The sequence below is a fragment of the Callorhinus ursinus genome, unplaced genomic scaffold (genome assembly GCF_003265705.2).
Source record: "Callorhinus ursinus isolate GAN/ISIS: 27379988/994484 unplaced genomic scaffold, GSC_fseal_2.0 scaffold2, whole genome shotgun sequence".
In the NCBI taxonomy this organism is placed as follows: Eukaryota; Metazoa; Chordata; class Mammalia; order Carnivora; family Otariidae; genus Callorhinus; species Callorhinus ursinus.
This window is the reverse complement of record NW_027397064.1, coordinates 78,844,181-78,872,068: the sequence shown is the minus strand read 5'-3', so window position 1 is coordinate 78,872,068 and position 27,888 is coordinate 78,844,181. Positions and strand designations below refer to the sequence as shown.

General features: G+C 36.4%; 1 protein-coding gene and 1 non-coding gene across 3 annotated transcripts in view; one reads left to right on the top strand and one right to left on the bottom strand.

The window, feature by feature from the left end:
• The window catches only part of EPC2 (enhancer of polycomb homolog 2), a 121,994-nt gene that overhangs the window by 12,392 nt on the left and 81,714 nt on the right, over positions 1-27,888 (top strand). The gene's annotated exons all lie outside the window — the stretch shown is intronic.
• Positions 16,032-16,138, bottom strand: LOC112813195 (U6 spliceosomal RNA). The gene has a single exon (XR_003205466.1). It is a non-coding gene; the product is annotated as a U6 spliceosomal RNA (small nuclear RNA).

The window sequence follows — 27,888 nt, the reverse complement described above, 5'->3', positions numbered from 1 at the left end:
TACTACAAAGCTGTAGTAATTGAAACAGTATGGTACGGGTATAAAAAAAGACACATAGATCAGTAGAATAGGATAGAGACCCCAGAAATAAACCTGTGCTTACTGTATGTTCAACTAATCTATGACAAAGGAGGCAAGAATATACAGTGGGAAAAATGGACCACTTCTTACACCATATACAAAAATAAACTCAGAATGGATTAAAGACCTACTAAATGTGAGACTTAAAACTCCCAGAAGAAAACATAAGTAGTAATTTCTCTGACATGGGCGATAGAAACATTTTTCTAGATAATGTCTCCTGAGGCAAGGGAAACAAAAGCAAAAATAAACTATTGGGACTACACCAAAATAAAAAACTTTTGTACAGCTCAGGAGACCAATCAACAAAATGACAAGACAACCTACGGAATGGGAGACGGTAAGTCCAAATGACATATCCGATAGAGGGTTAGTATCCAAAATATATAAAGAACTTACACAACTCAACACCAAAAAGAATCAGTCAAAAAATGGGCAAGAGGTCCTGAATCAGAATGATGTTTTAAATGCATAAAATAAAATCACATAAACCAGTTATATTGAAAGTTATCAAAATATTAAAACAGTTTGTAATTTACATGCTTTATTAACACATTGACAGGATCTAGAGTTGAGTCTAATTGTCTTAATTTTGAAGTAGTGATAAGTATAAATATTTTGACAATTGAAACCACTGTAATATGACAGTGAAATGAACTGTTATTTCTGTTGTATTGCTAGTCCTAGTATTACCATTACTACTATTTTGCCTTTTGCTGACATTAGTAATTGAAGGAAATGTTAAATTTGGTAGAAGTTGGTAGAATTAAAGAAATGATTATTTTCTCGCCCAAGTTCATGAACCCCTCAGTTCTTTCTTTGGATGTTTTGAGGGTCTGTGACTTAAGGTTCAGAATGCCTCAAGATTTTCTTTGGTCCGAGTGGCAATCCTATTCCTGTGTCATCTTGTCCCAAATATATATAGTCAGGCTAAAGATTTTATTTCCATTATTATAAAGGAGAGGCTACTATAAACAATATGTTATCTTCATGTTTAAGGCATTTTCTAGGTTTTTTAAATTGAAAAATAATAGAACCAGATGATTTAAAGATAAAAACGTCATAGCACAAAATGATATACATGAAAAGTAAGTGTCTTTCCTTCCTCACAATCCCCAGACACTCTACAGAGGCAGGTATTGTTGTATGTCTATCCTAAAAAACTTATAAACAAATGCTTTTTACTACATAAAGGCAAATATTTCCTGTATTCATTTTATAAGTAACATGTGATCTTAGAGTTCGTTTCTTTTTTTTTTTTTTTAAAGATTTTATTTATTTGACAGAGACAACAGCGAGAGAGGGAACACAAGCAGGGGGAGGGGGAGAGGGAGAAGCAGGCTTCCCGCTGAGCAGGGAGCCCAATGCGGGGCTCGATCCTAGGACCCTGGGATCATGACCTGAGCTGAAGGCAGACGCTTAACCGACTGAGCCACCCAGGCGCCTGGAGTTCGTTTCTTAATCTAGAGTCATAAATTCAAGTAATTTTGATTTTAAATTTTTTTTCTTTTAAAATCTCTGAAGAGTTGAAAATTGGCAAATTGTAGCTTTCTGGTTGAATTGTTTTAATGCTTGGATATGAAACCTTAATCTTTTATCCCCATGTGGCAGTTTGGCTGTCTGTAAGCCTTGCATTGTGCATAGGACTTTTTTATTTTCTTACATAAAAGGTAAATATTTTGAAGTCAGAATAACTGTTGATTACGTGGCTTATCAGTGTATTTTCTCTATGAGTTATTTATGGCTTATATAGCAGTTTTGGTCAGAAGAGCAAAAGTGGGCTACCATTTTGAAGAAAGTAGTCTTATTTCTGGTTATCATGTTGGTAAGCTGGATCTTTCATACAGACTGCACTCTCTCAAACTTTCACTGCAGTATGTGTTTATTCATCCAGTAAATATCTTCATGAATACATGGCCCATGTCTGTACTTTTGTATCTATTATCTGGTACAGTGAATGACATATGGTAGATGTTCAGTAAATATTTGCTGATTTAATGAGCAAAACCTGCTGTGTACTTTTAGGTTACAAAAAGGGATAAGATGTGGCACCTGCCTTCAAGCAGTTTATAGTCCCATAGAAAAGAGTTGTACATGGATGACTCTGTATAAGGTTTAATTTGTTATGTAGAAGATAAAAATGATATTATGGAAATTTGTGTCACAAGGGACATGATTTGAACTAGAGTATATTTGAGTTCATGTAATTCATGTAATAGCTAATTGAGTATAAGATAGTACTGAATTATTTTTTACAGATTAGTTTTGAAATTATTTCATATGCCAGGAAGCCATGAGGTTTTTTTAGGTGCATGTCATTGCTTTTCATGTTGAAAAGTGTGTGATGCCCCACAGAGTTGTTGGAGGGTTGAAGAATTGTGATCTAGTGTAGTCACCTTTTAGGATAGGCAAACTTGTGTTAAGAGCAGTTCCTGGGGGCACCTGGGTGGCTCAGTCGGTTAAGCGTCTGACTCTTGGTTTTGGCTCAGGTCATGACCTCAGGGTTGTGAGATGGAGCGCCCCAACAGGCTCTGCGCTGAGCGTGGAGCCTGCTGAAGATTCTCTCTGTCTCCCCCTCTCTTAAAAAAAAAGAAAGAAAGAAAGAAAGAAAGCAGTTCCTGTTTAAAGAGCTCTGGGGAAAGAAGCTTTGTGATATGGAGGATGACCTAAAGAAATAGTGCTGCTTCATTATTATACAAGTAATGTGCAGATTTTATTTTGGTTTAAAGCACAGAAGATACTTTCTGTACAGTACTTAGATGATTTTCTGTACATTATAGGTGCTTCAGTCAGTAGTGGTTTTTTTTCAGCTTTGTCTGAATAAAACATCAGCTCAGCCATCTTAGAGTTCATCAGGGCTTTCCGAATACCTCCAAAAGAAATATAAAAGATTTAGGTCAGTGATTCTCAGACTTTGTCATGCATCAGAATCACCTGGAGGACTTGTTAAAACACTCATCCCTGGGCTCCATTCTGATACTGTAGTTTTTAATGGGTCTGGAATGGGGACTGGGAATTTGTATTTTTTAACATGTTCCTCATGCTGCCTGTCCAGTGACCACCCTTTGAAAACTACCAATTTAGAAGGGAGAATAGCAGTTCTCATCTTTACCACATAGAATAAATAGTCTGGGATGCTTTTGTAAAGTACATGTGTAGACCTTGGAATGGAATGGAATCAAAATTTATGGGTGATTTTGATTCTAGGTAGAGAAAAGGTTAGTATATGTGCCCATGTACCCTGCCTGTCTGCCTTGCCAATTTACTACTCCTGTCAGAGGTATTTCTCTCTGCTCTAATTAGTTATTTGGCTTTTAAACTTTTTTACTGATTCATTGTATATATATGTAACTGAAATAAAGTGCACCTTGACACAACACACACGCACACAAATAAATTTACAGTTGATTTTGTTCCCCCCATAGTTATGTTCTGTAAAGTTGCCATGAACAATGAATTAGCGAATACTGAACCATTGCTCCTAAAGGAGATACAGGGTTGGAATCCTGTGAACCTCTGTTCACACCATTTTCATCAACCAAATCAATGCATAATCCTGTTTTATGTGTTTCTGTTTTAAAGATACTTTATTTAACGTATATTGTTGATTCTTGGCATTGAACTGACAGCCAGCAGCACTCTAACTTGTGCCTGAGTGAAGCTTGTCTTAACACACAGTTTCTCTGTAAGGCACATCACAGCCTTCTTGGTCTTAGGAACACTAGACAGCACTTCAGCACTACACTTGGGGAGCCTATAAACAATGACATCAACAAAACGAAAACGCAAAAAAGTGGCACCAAAAAGAACATTAGAAGTACACTTGTTTACAGTGTGAGAGCTGAAACAAGGAGAGTGTCACCTTGTTTGACCTCAGCTGGGAAGAGATGACTGGAGCGACTCAAATGCAGCTCTGTACATTCTTTGAATGACTATGAAAATACTGCACATAGTGATTTGGGGGTCACAAATTTTTGTGAGTAGGTGAGTTTGCAAACACAATTTGTGAGTAATGAGGATTGGCTGTACATATGTTTTTCCCCTTTTCATTTCTATTTTGTTAAATGAGCTACTTATTGATTTTATGATTCACTGGAGATTCAGCCCACAGCTTGAAAAACACTGTTCTGATTCAGCAACATATGTTATATATTATTTACTAGTTACACAATGATAGGTAGCAAGTGATATTAAACTATGTGTATATAATTTCCTTTCTTTCGAGAATATAGGGTTTAATCTTGATAATAGGGGGCTGTGGTTTTGGAGGGTACATCCTCGGGTTTGTGTTGTAAAGTATCCCTGATGGCTGGATTGTGGAGGGCATCGCACGGGTGGCAGAAGGTGGTGGCGGCAGCGGCAACAGCAGCAGAGGTGGCGACCAGACGCTAGGCTGGTTATAAAGCCATTGCAACTGGAAATGTGATTTCTAGTTATGTATTTTCAGCAAATTTGTGACAAGACGATTTGGATGCCTTGTGGATTAGGGGATTTCAATTAAGTCTTAATTTTATATCAGGGATTCTTAATTGAAGTCTCTGGTACCTAGATAGACTTAATGGGGTCTGTGAACTTACTGATTTTTTCTTTTAACCACAGTTTTATATATATGTCTCCTGATTACTCCCCTCATCATCAGATTATTAATGAAGTAAATGACCTAGAGGAGGTTAAGAATTACATTTTAGTAGATAATACAGGTTACTTTTATCGTTATTAATCCTCATTGCATTTGAATCACAAAGTTCTAGGTTTTCTGAGAATTCTAAGGCATTTAAAAAGCTTTAGACTGAGTTTATACTGTTTTGAAATGCAGAATTTTTACATGGAAACATGTCACTGAGGAATGTAAATATTGAATATAAGAAAAATTCTTTATTTTAAGCACAAAATTAATATTTAGGTGTTGTTTGCTTGTATTACAGTCGATTTGTGTTTAAAACAGTGGTGTAATTAAGATTTGCCTGACTTGTTTGGTTTTTTTTCAAGATTTTATTTATTTATTTGACAGAGACACAGCGAGAGAGGGAACACAAACAGGGGGAGTGGGAGAGGGAGAAGCAGGCTTCCCGCCGAGCAGGGAGCCCAATGCGGGGCTCGATCCCAGGACTCTGGGATCATGACCGGAGCTGAAGGCAGACGCTTAACGGCTGAGCCACCCAGGCGCCCCAAGATTTGCCTGACTTGTTATTTGCTGTTAGGAAGCACAGGAAGGTACTCATTCTGTAGAGTGGTAAAGCAGTACGGAATGATTATTGGAGATGTGCTCAGCCATTTGAGCATATCTTGAGGTAGCTAGTCTCTCTGGAGATTGGAAAAGCAAAACCCCAAAACATCCACCTTGTTTTATGTTTCTGAAAATACCCACTTCTTCGTTATAACTGTATTGTTTATGCTTATTTGTAAAAAATTCAGAATATATCAAAAAAGTATAAAGAAGAAAATACAGATTGCTTGCAATTCTACCATTCTGAGATATCCATGGTTGACCTTTGGGTGGATGTACTTTCTTCCATGCTTTTCCCCCTCTGTACTTGTATATTTACAGGTACATAGGGGTGTGTGTGAGAGAGAGAGAGAGAGAGAGAGAGAGAGAGAGAGAGAAACATTTGCTTTTTAACCTGTACCTTTCAGATTGAAAAACCTGTGGAAAGACTGACCCAGCCTGAGTCATCTTGGCAATTACTGGATTAGCCCTAGTCACTGTAGCCTGAGAGGTGGCTGGTATAAGAGAACGGCAGCTTGCATTTTAATCATTGGTGTAAAGGGAGTTTTGAAGAAAGGAATAGTGATTTCCCAAAACAAGAGAATTTAAAGCATAAATGCAATTGTTTAAAAAATGCTGGTGGGATAGGCATTGATTTTAATTTATTGATACTATAACTAGGTTGTATTCCAATTTACATATTTAAGGTAATTTAATCAGTTCCCTTTTGATGAATATTGGTTGTTATGTAGCCAAAGTTTTCACTTCTTAATAAAAAAATGCTTCCGTTTTTTTAATTGAAATTAAGGTGTTTTGCCTCCTCTCTTAGGTTATTAACCTTGTTTTCTTGTAGACCTTGTATAATTTGTTCTAGTTCACATGGCTCTGTAGATTCATTTTTTTTCCATCTAAATGGATGTACAGTTGTCCAAACATTTTCTAAAAAATCTTTTCTTCCTGGTTTGAGATGCCTCTTTCATCGTCTTTGAAATTTCTTAGGCATTTGGATTTTTTAATTTTCTATTTTGTTTCATTGTGCAGAAGATTTACTGTTTTAATCATTTCATTGTTTTATCATTATATATTTATAAATTTTAAAAGTTTATGGTGAGGCTAGTTACTTCTCCCATTCCTATTGCTCTCCTTTTTCAGAGTTTTCCTTCTGTTATTGCTTGTTTATTTTTCCAAATGAACTTTATAATTTTGTCTAACTCAAGGAAAAAAATACTGGAGTTTTTATTGGCATTTACCATACATTTATAAATTAACTTAGAGAGAATTGACATCTTTGTGATGTTGACTTCTTATCCAAGAACATGGTTTGTCTCTTCATATATTGAAGTCTACTTATATTTATTTTTCAGGGGCATTTTTCTTCCATTTGCTTTGATTTTGGTTAAGCTTGTTTTGGTTAAACTTATTTCTAGGAATTTTACCTACTTGGTTAATACTGTAAATGTCACCTTTTTTTCCATTATACTTTATAACTTGTTATAGTTTGTATTTTAAAAACGATTTTTATATGTTAACTTTATATCCTGTGACTTTAAGTTACCTGATTGTACTTGTTTTTGCATTGATTCTCTTGGGTTATTATACTGATACCATATCATTTGCTTATAGAGGTAGTTTACTTTTGCTTTTCCAAGTAGAATGCTTCTAATTGCCTTCCCTTATTTAAAATTTCTGTTGATTACTTCCATTCCATGTTGAATAGTGAAGATAATAGGCATCTTTGTTTTGTTTCTTTCTTTGGTGTGACTGCCTGTAGTGTTTCTCCATTAAATAAGATGTAGATTAGCCTAGACTGGATTATAGATGTAGAAAACAAAATGAGGGTGGGCACCGGGGTGGCTCAATTGGTTGAGCATCTGACTCTTGATTTCAGCTCAGGTCATAATCTCTGACCGGTGTCAGGCTCCGTGCTAGGCGTGGAGCCTACTTAAGATTCTCTCTCTCCCTCCGCGCGTGCCCAACCCCCCGCACACACACTCATGTGCTTTTCCCCGCCATCTCTCTCTCTCTCTCTCAAAATACATAAATAAAAATTAAAACACAGTAGGCCTTCACAGTAGGATATAATAAATACATATGTGATTAATAAAAATATATGTAAAATCTCCAGTGTTTGTATAATGAATGAGTCTTGAATAGTTTTAAATGCCTTCTTGGAATTTATGGAAATTTTCCCTTCAGATCTGTTCATTATTAATGAATTATAATATCAAATCATCCCAGCATTTGTGGAATGAACCCCATTTAGTAATGAAATATTATTCTTTTTAAAAATGTTTTTAGTCTTATTACATTATTTGTAAAAGGACTTAATAGGCTTTGGCCTCTCATTGGCCCAAGGTAGCCACTCCATGTCTAAATTTATATCTATTTAAGCAACCAGCTTGATGACGGTAGTGGTTCACTCTCATTTCTGTCTTTCCTGGAGATGGAATATGATTGGCCTAATTCAGATAAGGTATCTAGCCTGATTCATTTGACTGTCTTTGGGGTAAGGTGAGATGATTTACCAATTTGGTGGACGGCAGCACACCCCTGGGGAGAGAATGGTAGTTGAGAGAGTGGACATTGGTGGGAATGAGACTGATCCCTCAAAAGGTGTCTAATTGTAATTTTGTATTTTGCCAATACCACATTTATAGTTAGCAAAGTTCCAGGTTTTACTGAACAGAGTAAGATTTCTTAAGTTGTATTCTATTACTGGATCACCACTGGCTTTCTTACCTGCTCTACAGGACATATTTTCAGTGGTTACTTGGAGTTAAGCAAGATCCTAAAGGGCCCTCTGAGTCACCTTCCACTGCCACTGCCCACCCCATCCCAAGGGGGAAGCTCTTATTTTTAGTATAGGCATACAGTTGCATATATCCAATTCTGACATTCCAGTGTATGGGTTTTTTTTCCTGCACGCGAAGCAATTCTCTGACACCAGGGGAATGTCCTACAATTCAACTCAATTCTTTTTTTTTTTTTTTGAATATTTTATTTATTTATTTGACAGAGCACAAACAGGGACAGGGAGAGGGAGAAGCAGGCTCCCCTATGAGCAGGGAGCCAGAAATGGGGCTCGATTCCAGGACCCTGGGACCATGACCCGAGCCGAAGGCAGACTCTTAACCGACTCAGCCACCCAGGTGTCCCAGTTCAACTCAGTTCTGACACTATCTGGAGATAGCATCAGATCCCACAAGATAAGGGCTCAATTCTATAAGACTGCTCCCCTCCCCCACCTTCAAATGCCAGTCACAAGTCCAGGTTGTCACCTGTGCATCTGACCAGCTGGTCATAGATTAGAGTATCCAATTACCACCTCCTTGGGTTCAATTAATATGCTAATAAACTGGCTCACAGAACTCAGAGACACATTTTACTTGATGGTTACTGGTTTTTTGTAAAAGGGTAAAACTCAGTAACAGTCAGGTAGAAGGAAATGCATAGGGCAAGGTAAGGGAAATGGGCACGGAGTATCCATACCCTCTCGAAGCATGCCCCTCTCCCAGCACCTCCATGTATCTGTCAGCCTGTAAGCTCTCCGAACCCAGTCCTTTTGGGATTTTTTATGGAGGCTTCATTACATAGGTGTGATTGATTAGATCATTAGCCATTGGTGATTGATCTGCAATCTGTAGCCCTTCTCTCCCCAGAGATTAGGGGGTGGGACTGAAAGTTCCAACCCTCTAAATCACATGATTGGTTCTCCTGGCAACCAGCCTCCATCCTTAGGTGCTTTCCAAAAGTGACATCATAACATAAACTCAGATGTGTTTGAAAGGGATTTGTTAGGAATATCAAGACACACTTATCATTTAGGAAATTCCAAGAGTGCCAGGAATGGGGACAAAGACTGAATATATATTTCCTGTTATCGTAGTATTACATGGAGCTTCAAAAGTCAGAATTTATATACTTATCTATAGTGACATTATTTGGTTTAGCCAGAAGTTTATATTTGAAAGATATCTTTCTAAAATAGATTTATTGGGGTGCCTGGGTGGCTCAGTCAGTTGAGTGTCTGCCTTCAGCTCAGATCATGATCTCAGGGTCCTGGGATCAAGTCCCGAGTCAGGCTCTCTGCTCAGCTGGGGGTCCGCTTCTCCCTCTCCCTCTGTGCCTGGGTGTGCGTGCTCTCTCTTAGATAAATAAATAAAATCTTAAAAAAATAAATAAAATTTATTGAGGTATATTGTTGAATAAACTGCATGTACTTGTACAATTTGTTGATGTTTGTGTGTATTTACCTGTAAAAACGTTATTACTGTAGTCAAGATTAATGAACATATCTGTCACCTCCAAAAGTTGTTTCCTCATGCTCGTTTATAAGCCCCCTGTGCTTCTGCAGGCAAACACTGATCTGCTGTCACTGTAGATTAGTGGTTTGCATTTTCTAGACTTCTTATGTAAATGGGGTCATAAAGCATATATTCTTTGGTTTCTTTCATTCAGCATAATTGTTTGAGATTCATACATATTATACCATGTATCAATAATTCATGTCTTTTTATTGCTGAGAATAGTCCATTTTATGGTTATACCAGTTTATCCACTCATCCGTTGATTGGTTTTTGGCTATTACAAATAAAGCTGCTATGAACATTTTTGTACATCTGTTTTCATTTGTTTTGGGTAAATATCTGGGGATGAAATGGCTTGATTGTATGGTGGGTATGTTAAAACTGTTTAACTTTTCTAAAAAGCTGTTAAACTATTTTCCAGAGTGATTATACCATAAAGATACCTTTTGTGAGATGCATAGTTGAGAATCTTGCTACTCAAAGTTCGGTCTGTGGATATGGCATTACCTGGGAGTTCGTTAAGATTGCTGAATTTCAAGTCCTGTCCTACACCTCTTGAATCAAGAACGTGCATTTTAAAAAGATCGCTAGGTGGTTCAAATGCACATTAGAATTTGGGAAGCCCTGGTTTAGAGCAGTAGTCCTCAACCCCCCCCCCCCCCTTAACACCTGAGGGTTTTGATACATTTCTATGAAATTCACAAATGGGTCTGGGAGATGCTGGGTGATTTTAAAAGTCTGATAGATGATATTGATAAATGCAGAGTATTCTGCCCCCACCCCCACCCCAATGATTGCTTCCATTGTACTGATTTTTACTTATGGCAGTAAAATGTTCGTCTATTGCCCATTTCAAATTTGGTAGTTTCCAGAAGAATTGCTTCCCAAGCATTTTTCAAGTATAGAGCTGGCACAGTTTTTTTTTTTTTTTGTGGGTGAGAGCTACTCATTTTCTTTTTGTGTAATTTCTTGGATGAGTGAATCCATGTGCTAGCTTTTTTATTTTTTTTAATGTTCTTATTTTTACTTTGCATAACCAGTGATCTAATTCTTGGTTGTCACATATAGGTGCCTTAAAATTTTCCATAAGAGTTATCTCTCTTAGTATTTAATACATGCAAAATAATGTCAGAAGTGACTTTGTTAGTAGATAAGCTAACTGAATATCAAATAATGTCTTTTAAAGCCGCGTGTCAATGATTTATTTTGCGTACTGTTTTGAATTTTCTCTACCACTCATTTCCGTTGTTGCTTGGATATTTAAGAGCAAGCCAGCCACTGATGTTACTGTCACCTTCCTAAATTTAGTGTTGATGTTGAAGGCCATCCTCTTAATCAGCATTAGGAAATTCTCAATTTAAAACAAGGCTTCAGAAAACCAACAATTAGATAAAAAAAGATTAAACATTTGTTACTTTATGAAGTGGAACTAATTAGTGTTATGTAACTTCTAATTGAGTTGTTTTCCAAAAGTTGATTTGTAAGGCAGGTATTTTAGAATTATAATGGGTATGATAAAATGTCTGTACAGTAAGATTGCCTTCACTTTTACATTTCTGCTTAAGATACCAGTTACTCCAGCCATTAAAATCCTCTCACTCCCTTTTCTTCTTCCTATCCCTACAGGCAGTTAAGATAGAGAAGCTGTGGGTGATTCAGTTCTAATCATTGAAAATTTAACACAGCTGTTTTTCAGAAGAGAAAAATCTTTACCATGTTATTAAATTCTAAAAGGAATTTATTGCATATGGGCACTTATCTGTTTAGTTGATAAATGTCTTTAAATTCAGTTTTATAGAAAAAAAGCAGAACCTTAGTAATGTGACTATTGATTTTTTTTTTAAGCTAAAGCTGATGTATGTCTTTGGGAGGAAAAATTAATACATACAACGTTACTTACAAAGGCAGTATTTAGAATATTAGAGGAATGGATAGGTAGCATGCTGAGAGCAGATATCCCTGTCTTCCTGATTTTAAGAGAGAAGCATTTCACTTAAGTATGATGTGATTTTTGGTTTTGGTAGATCCCCTTTATCAGATTGAAGAAATTCCTTTCTGCATTTTTAGTTTTTTGAGAATTTTTAGAAAGGATGTTGGATTTTGTAAATGTTTTTTCTGTGTATAGAAATGATCATGGCATTTAAAAAATTAATATGGTGAATTATATTGATTTTGAAACCAATGTTACATTCCTGGGATAAACCCCATTTGGTTATGTTTTATTCTTTTAACGTGTTGTTGGATTCTATTTGCTAAATTTTTATTTAGGAAGATTGTATCTGTGTTCACAAGGAATATTTGTAATTTTCTTCTTCTGTAATGTCTTTTTCTGGTTTTGGTATCAGAGTAATACTGGCTTCATAGAATGAGTTGGGAAGTATTCCTTCCACTTCAGTATTATGGAAAAGTTTGTGTAGAGTTTGTTGTATTATTTCCTCCTCAGATATTTTGTAGAATTCACCAATGAAGCCATCTGTCCCTAGAGTTTTCTTTGTATGAAGGATTTTTTACTGTAGTTCAGTTCTGTATTAGAGGGTTGTTCAGGTTATCTATTTCTTCCTGAGTGAGCTTTGGTGAAAGTTTGTTTCTTTCAAGGAATTTGTCCTTTTCACTTAAATGGCAAGCTTATTGATAGGAGGTCCATAATACTCTTTAAGGTGATATTTCCTCTCTTGTTCCTGACATTGGTCATTTGTGTCTTCCCTCTTTTTTCCTCATCAGTCTGGCTAGAAGCGTATCAGTTCTGTTGATTTTGTTAAAGAATTAATGTTTGGTTTCATTGATTTTTTTTTTTCTCTGTTGATTTTGTTTCAGTTTCATTGATTTCCACTTTGATCTTGGTCATTTCCTTTCTTCTGCTTACTTGGATTTAATTTGCTCTTTTTCTAGTTTCTTAGGGTAGAAGGTAAGGTCATTGATTTGAGACCTTTATTTTAATATAGGTATTGAGTGTAATACATTTCTTCATCAGTGCTGTTTTAGCAGTATTTTGCAAATTTTTGTTTAAATTTTCATTCACTTTAAGATACTTTCTAGTTTCTCTTTTAATTTCTGTGACCCTGGGGTTATTTAGAAAGTGTTACTTAGTTTCCAATTATTTAGTGGTTTCACAGATATCTTTCTGTTATGAATTTCTTTTTTTTTTTTTCCCCCTGTTATAAGTTTCTAACTTCATTCCATTGTGGTCTAAGAACATATGGTTTGAATTCTTGTAAACTTTTTTTGAAATTGTAATATACTTTTCAGAATATGTTCTGTCTTGGTAAATGATTCCTGTGAACATGGAAAAAAGGTGTGTGTTGCCTTTGTTGGGTGGAGCATTCTGTAAAAGTCAAGTTAAGTTAGCTCGTAGTGTTACAGTTTGCAATATCTTTGTTGATTTTCTGTCTAGTTGTTTTATCTATTGAGAATATGGTATTAAAACCTCTGTAATTGTAGGTTTGTCTATTTACCCTTGAAGGTTTTACTGGTTTTTGTGTCATGTTTTTATTGGGTGCATAAATGAGTAGGGTTGTTATGTCTTTTTGACCGATTATCTCTTTAAGCATAATGAAATAAATTTTTTTTAAAGTTTATTATTTTTAGTCATCTCTACACCCAAACTCATGACCCTGACTTAGATCAAGAGCGGTATACTCTTCCAACTAAGCCAGCCAGGTGTCCCAATGAAATAAACTTCTTAATCCCTGGTGATACTCTTTGTTCTGAAATCTATGTTGCCTGCTAATATGGTCATACAAAGTCTCTCTGACTAGTGTTAGCATTGTATATCTTTTTTTTTTTTATTTCTGTTTATATCTTTGTATTCAAAGTGTGTTTCTTCAGGGGCGCCTGGGTGGCTCAGTCGTTAAGCCTCTGCCTTTGGCTCATGTCATGGTCCCGGGGTCCTGGGATCAAGCCCCACATCAGGCTCCTTGCTCTGCGGGAACCCTGCTTCTCCCTCTCCCACTCCAACCTGCTTGTGTTCCCTCTCTCACTATGTCTCTGTCTGTTAAATAAAATCTTTAAAAAACAAAGTGTGTTTCTTCATATTTAAGCTGCTTTTCAAAGGCAGCTTATAATAGGGTCTTAACTTGTTTTTATCTAGTCTCACAATCTCTGTCTTAATAGGGTGTTGACATCATTTACATTTAACATGATTTTCTAATGAAGATTTTACACTTTTAGAACAGTTTCGGGTTCACAGCAAAATTGAGGGGAACGTACAGAGATTTCCCATATATTCCCGGTCCTCACACATGCATAGCCTCCCCCATCATCAGCATTCCCCACCAGAGTGTTAAAATTCATGAACCTATATTGATAAATCATAATCACCCAAAGTCCATAGTTTATATTAGCATTCTTTGGATTTGAACAAATATATGACATGTTATCTATCATTATGGTATGTATGATACACAGAGTATTTTCAATGTCCTAAAAATCCTCTGTGCTCCACCCCTTTATCACTACCCCCCAACCCTCCATAGCTACTGATTTTTTTACTGTCTCCATTGTTTAGTATTTTCCAAAACATCATTTAGGTGGAATCATACAGTACGTACCCTTTTCAGATTGGCTTCTTTCACTTACTAGTATGCATTTAAGGTTTCTCCATGTCTTTTCATGGCTTGATAGCTCATTTCTTTTTAGCATTGCATAATATATTCTGTTGTCTGGATGTGCCACTGTTTATCCATTCACCAACTTAAGGACATCTTAATTCTTTTAAGTTTTGATAATTATGAATAAAGCTGCTGTAAATATTCATAGGCAGATTTCTGTGTGGTCACAAATTTTTAGTTCCTTTGCATAAGTATCAAGGGCACAATCGTTGGAGTATATGGTAAGAGAATGTTTAATTTGGTGAGAAACTGCCAAACTGTTTTCTAAAGTGACTGTACCATTTTGCATGACCAGCAGTAGTGAATGAGAATTCCTGTTGCTCTACATCCTCGCCAACATTTAATGTTGTCAGTGTTTTGAATTTTGGCTATTTTAATAGATGTGCAGTGGTATCTCCTTTTAATTTGCTTTTCCCTCATACGACGTAAAGCATCTTTTCATATGTTTATGTGCCATGTGTATATCTTTTTTGGTGAAGTATCTGTTAAGGTTTGGCCCAATCTTTAAATCAGATTGCTGCTTATTGTTGAGTTTTTAAGAGTTCTTTGCATAGTTTGGATAACAATCCTTTATCAGATTTTTTTCCTCAGTCTGTGGCTTATCTTTTCATTTTTTTTTGACATTGAGTGGTTTTTTCCACAGAAGTTTTTAATTTTGATGAAGTCTAATTTACCAATTTCTTTCACGGCTGGTGCCTTTGGTGTTTATTTAAAAAGTCATTGCCATACCCAAGGTCATCTAGATTTTCTTCTATGTTGCCTTATAGGAATCTTGGCATTTTACATTTAGGTCTGTGCTCCCTTTTGTATTTTTGCGAAGGTGTAAGATCTGTATCGATTTATTATTTTGCATGTGGATGTCCAGTTTTTCCAGCACCATTTGTTGAAGACTTAAAAAAAAAAAAAATTGATTTTAGAGTGAAAGGGGGGCGGGGGGAGGGCAGGAGGAGAGACCTAAGCAGACTCTGTGCTGAGTGCAGAGGCTAAGACAGACTCAGTTGGACTATCCTGAGATCATGACCTGAACCGAAACCAAGAGTCAGATGCTTAACTGACTGTGCCACCCAGGCGCCCCTTATTGAAGACTTTTTACTGAGTTTTCTTATCCATGACGGTGAAATATCTATTTATATGGTTCTTCTCTGATTTCGCTCTTCAGAATTTTGTGGTTTTCCCTCATAGATATTGTACAGACGTGTTGGATTTACACTTGAGTATTTCATTTTGGGAGATGTTTAGGTAAACAATATTGTGTTTTTAGTTTCAAATTCTACTTGTTTGTTGCTGGTATATAGGAAAATGATTTACTTTTGTATATTAATCTTGAATTCTGCAGCCCTGTTATAATCACTTATTAGTTTGAGGAGTATTTTGTCATTTCCTTCAGATTTTCTACATAGATGATCATAATATCTGCAAAGACTATTTTATGTCTTAATTCCCTATCTGTATACCTTTTATTTCCTTTTCTTATTTCACTAGCTAGAACTTCCAGTATGATGTTGAAACAAAATGATGAGGGGACATTCTTGCTTTGTAACTTAGTGGGAAAGCTTCAAGTTTCCCACCATTAACTATGATGCTAGCTATAGAATTTTTATAGATAGTCTTTGTCTAATTGAGGAATTTCTCCTCTATTCCTAGTTCACTGAGATTTAATATGATTTTTGATATGGTTAGGTTTCACTCTGTTATCTTTCCATTTCCCCTTCCTCCCTTCTTTCCTTCCTGTCTTTTTTAGTAGGTTCTGTGCCCACTGTGCAGCTTGAACTTACAACCCCTAGATCAAGAGTTGCATGCTCTCCCGACCGAGGAAGCCAGGTGCCCCTAAAAAGTATTGAACACTTAACGGATTTTTGTGTCATCTTTGTGCAGGGGCCATGCTAATTTTCTCTGTATTATTCCAATTTTAGTATATGTGCTGCCAAAGCAAGCACGATTTTCTGTTTCTTCTGTTGTTTGTTTTCTTTCTCTCTTACTCTACCTTCTTTGGAATTATTTTTTTATTCCATTTTATCTGTTTTGGCCGTATTTGCTGTAACTTTTTTTTGATTTTTGTTTTACTTTAAGTGATTGATATGGGACATGGTCATCAGAGAGTCTGACTTATTTCCCAGAGGACACTAGATAACGTCTGGAAACATTTTTGATTTTCATACTGTGAGGGGTGGGGGTATTACCATCATCTCATAGGTAGAAGTCAGGGATGGTGCTGAACATCTTCCAGTGCACAAGACCTCCCACAAAAAGGCTTACGTTGCCCACAATGTCAGTAGTGCCAAGGCTGATAAATTCTTTTTTTTTTTTTTTAAAGATTTTATTTATTTATTTGAGAGAGAGAGAGAATGAGAGATAGAGAGCACGAGAAGGAAGAGGGTCAGAGGGAGAAGCAGACTCCCTGCTGAGCAGGAAGCCCAATGTGGGACTCGATCCCGGGACTCCAGGATCATGACCTGAGCCGAAGGCAGTCGCTTAACCAACTGAGCCACCCAGGCGCCCCAAGGCTGATAAATTCTGATTAGGGGTTTATAATATACAGATCTTTCTTGGCTTACAATGAGGTTATGTCCCACTAAACTCATTGCAAGTTGAATATGTCATAAGTCAAAATGTCTTTAATGTACCTAACCTACTGAACATCATGGCTTAGCCTAAACTACCTTTAAATGTACTCAGAGCACTTATATTAGCCTCGGGTTGGGCGAAGTCATCTAGCAGAAAGTCTTTTATAGTAAAGTTTTGAATATTTCATGTAATTTATTGGCTACTATACTGAAAATGAACAACAGAGTGATTGTAAATGTGTGGGTTGTTTACCCTCATGATTGTGTGGTGGCCTGCAAGCTGCAACTCACTGCTGCTACTTAGCATCACAAGAGGGCATTGTACCACATGTTGTTAGCCCAGGAAAAGATCAAGATTCAAATTTTGAAGTATGGTTTCTATGGAGTGCGTATCATTTTCAAACCATTGTAAAGTGAAAAAATCGTGGGTTGGATTGTCATAACTCAGGGACTAGCTGTATATCTTTAGTTTATCACAGTCTGTCTTTAAGTGATACCACTTATGTACAGTGTAAGAACCTTATGATAGATATTTCCATTTATCCTTGCCCGGACCTTATGCTATTGTTTCCATACATTTTACACTTGTAATAAACCCTGTAATACTTTATTATTTTTATTTAAATAGCCAATTATTTTTCATATACTAAAGATGGAGGTATTTATCTTCATAATGATTATTACTTTCATCAGTTTGTTTTATATCCAGACTTCCATCAGGTATCATTTTCCTTCTTTCCAAAGGATTTCTGTTAACATTTCTTGTAGTGTGGGTTTGCTGGTGATTAATACTTCGGCTTTTGCATGTCTAAAAATGTTATTTCCCCGATTTTTTGTGTGGTAAAGCACATGACAAATTTATCCTTTTAATAATTTATACATGTAAATTACAGTATTAACCATATGGGCATTATTGTATAACAGATCGCTAATGTCACTTTTGTTTTTGAAAATATTTTTGTTGGATATAGAATTCTAGCTTGACAGTTTTTTCTTCCAGTATTTGAACAGCGGTGCTCCAGTCTTCTCAGTTGCATTGTTTCCTTTTTTTTTTTTTTAAGATTTTATTTACTTATTTGAGAGAGAGTGCACACGAGTGGGGTTGGGGGGGTGGGGTAGAGGGAGAAGCAGACTCGAGCTCGACATGGTGCTCCATCCCACGTCCCCAAGATCATGACATGACCGAAGGCAGATGCTTAACAGGTTGAGCCATTCAGGCACTCCCACTTGAATTGTTTCTGATGAGATATTCAGTGTTATCCTTTGTTCCTCTGTGTGTAGCATGTCTTTTTTTTCCAGCCTAGTTGGTGCGAACAGGTGCTCTTCTTGGCCCTGACAGGCACTTTTCCTTCTAATCCTGTGGGATAGTTCTTTCTCCAATGCTACATAGTTTATTCACAGACCTGTGCTGAGTATTGCAGAGAACTCTCTGCAGATCTCCTGGGCTCTCTCTGTAATACCTTCCTTTTTGGTACTCTGTCTCTGAACTTCAGATGCCTTCATCTTCTTAGACTCTTGTTCCTGTCTCTTCAACTCATGAAGTCTTTTAAGCTCTGTCTTAGTTCACTTTCATCCTCCACAGCATAGGGACTTTTCCAGGATAGTAAGCTGAGGCAATTGTAGGACTGTTTGTTTTTTGTTTTGGTTTGTTTTAAAGATTTTATTTATTTATTTGAGAGAGAGAGACACGAGAGAGGGAAGGGGGAGTGGGAGAGGGAGAAGCAGGCTTCCCATGGAGTGGAGAGCCCGATGTGGGGCTCGATTCCTGGACCCTGGGATCATGACCTGAGCCGAAGGCAGACACTTAACGACTGAGCCACCTAGGCGCCCCCACCCCTCTTTTGTTTTACTTCTTTTAAGTATCATTGTCCTTCATTGCTTATTGTCCAGTGTCTGGAAAGCCATTGTTTTTGCTCTCATCAGATTTTTTTTTTTTTTTTTTTTTTTTTTTGCTTCTGGTAGAAGGGTGAATTCATTTCCTGTTACTTCACCCTTTTTGCAATTTATTTTAAAGTTTTATTTATTTGAGAGAGAGAGTGCGCATGTGCACAAGCAGGGGGGAGCAGCAGAGGGAGAGGGCGAGGGAGAAGCAGGCTCCTTGCTGAGCAGGGATCTTGATGCAGGGCTCAATCCCAGGACCCTGGGATCATGACCTGAGCCAAAGGCCAGACACTTACCCGGCTGAGCCACCCAGGTGCCTCTGCAATTTTTTTCGGTAATAAAATTTATGTAATATAATTCAGCATATTAAAGTGCAGTTCAGTGGCTTTTACTGTATTTAGTGTTGTACATCATAACTATCTTGTTCCTCAACACTTCCATCACCCTTAAAAATCCCATACCCATTAGTCATTTTCCATCCTATGACCCCTAGCACTCCCCAACAACCACTAATACACTTTCTTTCTCTCTGGGTTTGCCTATATCTGGACATTTCCTGTAAATGGAGTCATACAATATGTGGTCTTTTGTATCTGATGACTTTCACATTGTTTAATGTTTTAAAGGTTCATGCATGTTGTAGTACTTCATTCTTTTTTATGGCTGAATAATGTTCCACTGTATGTATGTCATCTTTGTTGGAGTGGAAGTCAGCTGCTGAATCCTTTTAACTATTTTACTATTTTTTCTCCCATGTAGTCCATATTTGGCCTCTCCAGGCGATTCTGATATGCTGCCAGGACTGAGAATGAGATTTAGAAAGTTAGTACTAGAAGAGAAGCAGCATTAGAATAGGATAAAGACTGGGGCGCCTGGGTGGCTCAGTTGGTTAAGCGACTGCCTTCGGCTCAGGTCATGATCCTGGAGTCCCGGGATCAAGTCCCGCATCGGGCTCCCTGCTCAGCAGAGAGTCTGCTTCTCCCTCTGACCCTCTTCCCTCTGGTGCTCTCTATCTCTCATTCTCTCTCTCTCTCAAATAAATAAATAAAATCTTTAAAAAAAAAAAAGAATAGGATAAGGACTTATCTAGAGTCTTTTTTTATTTTGTCTTCCTCCATCTCTTCTTTCTTTAGGTTATGGAAGGAATACCAGATCAGTAGTTTTAAAGATTGAGACTGGTTGCTTTTTGTAATATGTACTATTTCAGTAAATTGTAGAAAATGTAAAGGAGAAAATAGAGACCACCTATAATTTCACTAGTTAATACTTTGGCACATTTTTTACCAGCTTTTTTTTTTTTTTAATTCTACGTTTATTCATCATATCATCTTTAACATTCTGTTTACCTTACTATATTTGGGATTTACTTCAGTATGTGATTTTGTTTCCTGCTTTTTCTACTTAATGCATAAATAGTTTCAGATGTCATTATTTTTCAAGAAGTCTTACATGGCAGTGTATTTAAAGCTTAGAAACGTCTTATCAAACTGTTTTCCAGATTCTACCAATTTATACTTTAACACATTCACTAGCACTCATTCTTGAAAGGGTCTGTTTTACTCATCACGATTTCACCAGCATTGTAAATATTGTCTTGCCAGCATGTTTTGCTTACATTAACTTTTTGTTTCATCATGTTATTTTTCCTTCTTCTTCTTCTTTCTTCTTTGTTCTTCTTCTTTCTTCCTCTTCTTTCTTCCTCTTCTTCTTTCTTCTTCTTTCTTCTTTCTTCTTTCTTCTTCTTCTTCTTCTTCTTCTTCTTCTTCTTCTTTCTTCTTCTTTCTTCTTCTTTCTTCTTCTTTCTTCTTCTTCTTCTTCTTCTTCTTCTTCTTCTTCTTCTTCTTCTTTCTTCTTTCTTCTTCTTTCTTCTTCTTTCTTCTTCTTCTTCTCCTTCTTCTCCTTCTCCTTCTTCTCCTTCTTCTCCTTCTTCTTCTTCTTCTTCTTCTTCTTCTTCTTCTTCTTCTTCTTCTTCTTCTTCTTCTTCTTCTCCTTCTTCTCCTCCTCCTCCTCCTCCTCCTCCTCCTCCTCCTCCTTCTTCTTCGTAGGCTCCATGCCCAATGTGGGGCTTGAACTCATGACCCTGAGATCAAGAGTGGCATGTTCTACCAACTAAGCCAGCCAGGCACCCCTTTTCTTCATTTTAAAACAACTTTATGGAAGTGTAATTTACATACAGTATAAAGCATTTATTTTATGTGTGGTTCTGTGTTTTAATAAACAAATGTACCTGTGTGACCACCATTCCAAACTAAGGAGAACATTTTCATTCCCCACAAAAGTCCCCTTTAACCCTTTTGCAGTCATATCCTCTACCCCCATTTCAGTCAACTAATGATCTGATTCTGATCACTATATATTAGTTTTCTCTGTTCTCACGTGTCATATAAAGGGAATCATAACAGTATGTAGCCACTTGCATCTGGTTATTTCTCAGTATACTTTTTTTTGCGGACTTTAAAAATATTTATTATTGAAGTATAGTTGACACACAGTGTTATATTAGTTTCAGATGTACAACATAGTCATTCCACAATGCCATACATTACTCAGTATGCAACATGGTAAGTGTAGTCACCAAACAGTGTTATTACAATATTATCATATTCCCCACGCTGTACTTTTCATCTCTGTGACTTATATTATAACTGGAAGTTTGTACCTCGAATCCCCTTCACTTAATTTGCCCATCCCCCAGCTCCCTCCCCTAAAGTGGACTCATTTTTAAAATTTTTTTGTTTTATTTAAATTCAGCTAATTAACACATAGTGTATTTTTAGTTTCAGAGGTAGAGTGCAGTGATTCATCCATTGCACACAACACCCAGAGCTCATCACATCTCGTGCCCTCCTTAATGCCCATCACCCAGTTACCCCCATCCCCCACCCCTCTCCCCTCCATCAGCCCTGTTTGCTTCCTACAGTTAAGAGTCTCTTAAGGTTTATCTCCCTCTCTGATTTCCTCCCATTCTGTTCTTCCTTCCCTTCCCCCATGATCCTCCATTTTGTTTCCTAAATTCCACATGTGAGTGAAATCATATGATAATGGGCTTTCTGTGATTGACTTATTTTGATTAGCATAATATCTTCTAGTTCCATCCATGTAGTTGCAGATGGTAAGTTTTCATCTTTTTGATGGCTGAGTAATATTCCTCTGTGTGTGTGTGTGTGTGTGTGTGTGTGTGTGTGTGTGTGTGACACACATCACACCATCTTTATCTGTTCATCTGTTGATGGACAGCTGGACTTTCCAGTTTGGCTATTGTGGACATTGCTGCTATAAACATTGGGGTGCAAGTACCCCTTTGGATCACTATTTTTGTATCTTTTGGGTAAATCCCGAGTAGTGCAATTGCTGGTTTGTGGGGAAGCTCTATTTTTAACTTTTTGAGGAACCTCCATACTGTTTTCTAGAGTGGCTACAACAGCTTGCATTCCCACCAGCAGTGTAAGAGGGTTCCCTTTTCTCCTCAGTATACTTTTGAGGTACATCATTGTTCTGCATATCATCAGTTTGACCCCTCTTCATTTTTTTTTTTTAACTGAGTAGTATTCCTTGAATGAATCTATCCACTTTGTTTACCTGTTGATGTACATTTGTATTGTTTCCAATTTTTGGCTATTGTAAGTAAAATAACAGTTAACATCCATGTGCAAGTTGTTCGTGGACATGCATTTCACTTCTTGGGTACATATTTAGTAGGATTGCTGGGTCATGTGTTACGCATGTATTTTTTTAAAACTATTTGAGAGAGAGTTGTGCTTGTGAGAGAGCATGGGTGGGGATGGGGCAGAGGGAGAGGGAGAATCTCAAGCATACTCCTTGCTGAGCAGGGAACCCAACTTGGGGCTCCATCTCAAGATCCTGAGATTATGACCTGAGCCAAAATCAAGAGTTGGGTGCCTAACCAACTGACTGAGCCCACCCAGGTGCCCCATAATAAGCATGTATTTACTTTATAAGAAACTGCCCAGTAGTTTTCCAAAGAGGTGATATCATTTGGCACTCCCACCAACAGTTAGTGTTGTCAGTTTCTTTTTTTTTTTTTTTTTAAAGATTTTATTTATTTGACAGAGAGACATAGCGAGAGAGGGAACACAAGCAGGAGGAGTGGGAGGGGGAGAAGCAGGCTTCCCGCTGAGCAGGGAGCCCGATGCGGGGCTCGATCCCAGGACCCTGGGATCATGACCTGAGCTGAAGGCAGACGCTTAACGACTGAGCCACCCAGGCACCCGTCAGTTTCTTAATTTAGTCATTTTGTGAGTATGTAGTCAAAACTTTCTGTGGGTTTATTTTGCATTTTCCTAATATAAAGTCGTTGAGCATCTTTTAAAGTGCTTATTGGTCATTGTTGTATTTTCTTTTGTGAAGTGTCTGTTTAAATCTTTGACTCATTTTGTTAAAAAAGATTGGGTTGGTTTATTATTATTGAGATATAAGGGTTCTTTATATATTCTGCATAGAAGGGCTGTCACATATGTATTGTGAATATTTTTCTCAGTCTGCATGTCTTTTCATTTTCTAAAGTATATGTTTTGAATAGCATAATTTTTGAATTTTCAGGAAGTCCAATTTATCAGTTCTTTCATTTATAATCTGTGCATTTTGTGTCCTAAGAAATCTTTGCCAAACCCAGGGTCACTAAAATTTTTCTCCTGTATTTTCCTATGGATATTTTTATAAGATTAGGCTTTATTTTTGGGTCTGTGATCTATTTTGAGTTAGTTTTTATATAAAGAGTGAGGTAAGAGCATAGGCTTATTTTTTCCCAAACTCCTGTTCAGACCATTTGTAGAAAAGTCTTTCCTCATTAATTCCCTCATTAATTGGCACCTTTGTCTAAAATTCATTATTTTTGTTTTCTGTTGTTTTACATGTTCTTATGCTAGTGCTACTGTTGATTAGCTTTATGTTTATGATTTAGTTTGTAATCAGATTTTGTATGTCCTTCAAATTTACTCTTTTTCAAGTTATTTCAGCTATTTTTCTTTGACCTTTCTAAATGAATTTTAGAATCAACTTGTCCATTTCTGTTTTTTAAAAAAAACCCTTGTTGGAGTTTTGATTGGAATTTATTAGAAATTTAGATAATTTGGAGGAAAACTTACCCAAGTGTTTTTTTGAAACAGTATTGAGCCTTCCAATCCCTGAACATGTTATATTTCCATTTATGTTGCTATGCAAGTTTCACACATAATTTTTTAAGCCTGTCTCTTAAGTATTTAGTAGTTGTGATGCTGTTGTAAATGATACTGCTTTTTATTTTCATTTTTTAGTTGCTGATATATGGAAATACACTTGTTTTGTTTTTTTTTTTAAAGATTTTATTTAATATTGACTTATGACTTTGTTAAATTCACTTTCATTCTAGGAGCTCTGTTGAGATTCCCTAGCATTTTTTCCCCACATGAACATATCATGTACAAATAATTTTAGTCTTCTTTCCCAGTGTTCATGCCTGTATTTGTTTTTCTTCCCTCATTGTACTGACTAGAATCTTAGGTGAAATGTGGGCTAGAAGTGGTTAATAGACTTCCTTGGCTTGAATTTCATCTCAGGAGGAAAGCATTCAGTCTTTGACCGTAAGTATGGTGGTTAGGTATAGGTTTTCCATGGGTGCCTGCTCTTTATCAGCTTGGGGACATTTCTTTCTTTCAGGGAATTTTATGTTATAATGGGTGTTGAAAAAGGGTTTTAATTGTCAAAATTCCTAAATATTTTTTATCCTGTTCTTAAAATTCCACTATTTTGAGTATTGCACCTCTGTGATATGTTTTAATAAGAACAAGAAACTTTTATCTTAGAATGTGCCATGAACTATTGTATCATCACAGTTCTTTGAAATATATGTTATCTAATTTTTACACATGAGCTTCAAATCATTATTTTCCAAAGGAACTTAAAATTTCTTTGTTTTCTGTTCTCTTCATTGTGGATATATGAATATTCATTTCTAATAATTAGGGTTTATTTGTTGTTTCTCCCTGTGTACTATTTTGGTTTCTCCCCACATCCTTGTTGATTTTAATTATTTTTAGAGAATGTTAAACCATTAACATGGTTTTAAAACTCAGAACCATACAAAAGAGATAATGCTCAGAGAATTGTCTCTTTCTTTATTCTACTCCAATCATAATACCGTATTTTTTGTAATTCTTAACTGATAAATGATCACGTTTATCGAAGTTGCTTGTGTGTTTGAGAAGGAGGAACATTGGCTGTAAAGTTTTATATGTAGCTGTAACATCTGCCTTACTAAATTAGGTCCGTGCTTAGGTTCATAATTGTTCTTTGTCCACTTGCCTTATGCTGAGAGTGGTGTGTTAAAGTTAGTTAGTACTATTAGTGTGTCTTTATCAGTCTTTACATATACTGTAGCCTTTGCTTTATAAAAAGGTTGCTGTGTTATTTGATGCATAGATATTCTTAAATATGTATAGGATATCCAAAACTTACAGAGACAGACATTCATGAATGATATGCAGAAACTTTTTAAAAGCCTTTATTGTGAATTATGGTTTTTGGGTCATGCTTAATACTCTTTGACTTGAACTTTACTTGTCTGATAATTGGGATCTGCTTGTCTTTCTTATTGTCTTCTATTTTCCATTACCTGATAAACTTCCATCCATTCCTTTAATTTTCTTTTTCTGAACCACTTTTGTGTGTGTGTGTGTGTGTGTGTGTGTGTGTATGTGTGTTTCTTGTACACAGCATATAGTTGAGTCTTGGGTTATGAGACAAGTTGAAAATTTTTTTGTTCTTATAGATAAGTCCATTGATGTTTATTGATATGACTGAATGTATTTGATCTCATTTCTTTTATAATATTTAATATTTGTATTGTTAAATTGTATGTTTCTTTTTTTGCTCTTTTTAAAAACGATTTATTTATTTTAGAGAGAGCACATAAGTGGGGGGGAGGAGCAGAGGGAAAGGAAGAGAGAATCCTCAAGCAGACTCCTTGCTGTGAGTGCAGAGCCCAAACGGGGTTTGATCCCAGGATCCCAAGATCATGACCTGAGCTGAAATCAGGAGTCGGCCACTTAAACAACTGAGCCACCCAGGCGCCCCTCTCTTTTTCCTCTTATTTAAAAAGATTGTATTTTGTATTTAAGAAGGTTTGTATTTTTTTCTTCTCCCATTTTTAGTTGCATTATTTCCACTTTGCGTGCAGATGTTTGTACATTAGTCTTTCATCCTTTTCCCATCTTTGAGAGATTTGTGTGTGTAAGTAAAATTTTACTACTAAACTAAAAGTTTACCAGTTATCTCTTGGTTGGATGAAGAGAGAGAGAGAGAGAGAGTGTTGTGTGTGTGTGTGTGTGTATACACGTAAAATTTTACTAGAGTTTATGAGTTATATCTTGGTTGGATGAAGCCAAGGTGAAGATAGACTGTAATATCCAGTATGTAGCCAGTATTCACTTGTGGCTTTTGAGCACTTGAAATATGGCTAGTCTGAATTTAGATGTTCCATACAGGTAAAATACAACTAGATTTTGTAGACTTGTTACGGGAGAAAAAAATGTAAAGTATCTCCATACATTTTTGTATTGATTGTATGTTGAAATGATAACATTGTAGATGTGTATATTGACTTAAATAAAACGTATTAAAACTAATTTCACCTGTTCTTTTTTAAGTGTGGCTACTAGAAAACTTAAATATATGGCTCACATGTGTGGCTTGCATTATATTTCTGTTGAACAGTGCTAGTCTAGTAGATTTGTTCAAAGTCCCCTATAGAATTCCCTGAGTTCCTTCTGTAGCCTTGATACTTGAAGAACAGCTTAGCTGAATATAAAATCCTTGGTTCATAGTTTTCATTCATTGAGGTTTCTCAAAATGTTGCTTCATTGATATGTTGCATATGTTGTTTTTGAAATCTGATTTTAGTGGTTTTTTTTGCTTTTTGACTTTAATAATGTATTAATTTATAATAGTACTATTATTTCACTTTTATTGTTTATTTGGAGTCTTTGACAGTTTTTTCATTATTTTTGAAATAGTTTTATTCAAAAATGTGTCAGAATTGGTGGTTGTTTTGGATTACTTTTGCCAGGTACTTAATAAGCTTTTTGTTTATTGTTGTGAGGAACTCATAACCTAAAGTTTGCCATCTGAACTATTTTTAAGTCTATAATACAATAGTGTTAACTATATGTACAGTGTTATGCAACAGATATGTAGCACTTTTTCATCTTGGAAAATCGCAGTTATACCCACTGAACAACAGCTTCTTTTTTCCTCCCCTCCTAGTCCGTAGCAACCACCGTTCTACTTGCTATTTTTAAGAATTTGACTACTTTAGGGGCGCCTGGTTGGCTCAGTCAGTAGAGCATGAGACTCTTGATCTCGCAGTTGTGAGTTCAAGCCCCACATTGGGTGTAGAGATTACGTAAAAGTAAAATCTTTAAAAAAGGAAAGAATTTGACTTTAGGTAACACGTAAGTGAAATCATACAGGATTTGTCTTTTTGTGACCAGGACTGGCTTATTTCACTTAGCATAATATTCTCAAGGTCCATCCATGTTATAGCATGTGTCAGAATTGCCTTCCTTTTAAGGCTAATACTCCATTATATGTATATACCACATTTTGTTTATCCCTTCATCTGTCAGTAAACATTTGGATTCCTTCCACTTCTGGCTATTGTGAATAACATTGCAGTGAACATGGATATGCAAATATCTCTTCTAAATCCTGTTGTCAGTTCTTTTGGATATACACATAAAAGTGGGATTGCCAGATCCTATGGTAGTTCTGTTACTAAGTGTTACAGTCCATGAACATTTTTGGAGAACTTTTAAGAGTTACTTTCAGCAATTTTCAAGTATATAGTATAAGTATTTTTAACTGTAGCCACCATTCTGTACATTACATCCCCAGAACTTATTAAAATTGTAACTGGAAGTTTGTACCTTTTGACTACCTTCACCCACTCCCCCCTCCCCCTGCCCCTGGAGTATTTGTCTGATCCTGGTATCAGGATAATACTGGTCTTGTTAAATGAATTTGGAAGTTTTTCCTTCTCAATTATTTGGCAAGAGCTTGACATATACAGAACACCCCACGCAATAACAGCAGAATACGTATTTTTCTCACCACACACACAACATTCTCCAGGATAGATCACATTAGGCCACAAAACAACTTTTATCAAATTTAAGAAGGATGAAATCATACCAAGTATATTTCCCAACCACAATGAAATAAAACTAGAAATCAACAGCAAAGGAAAA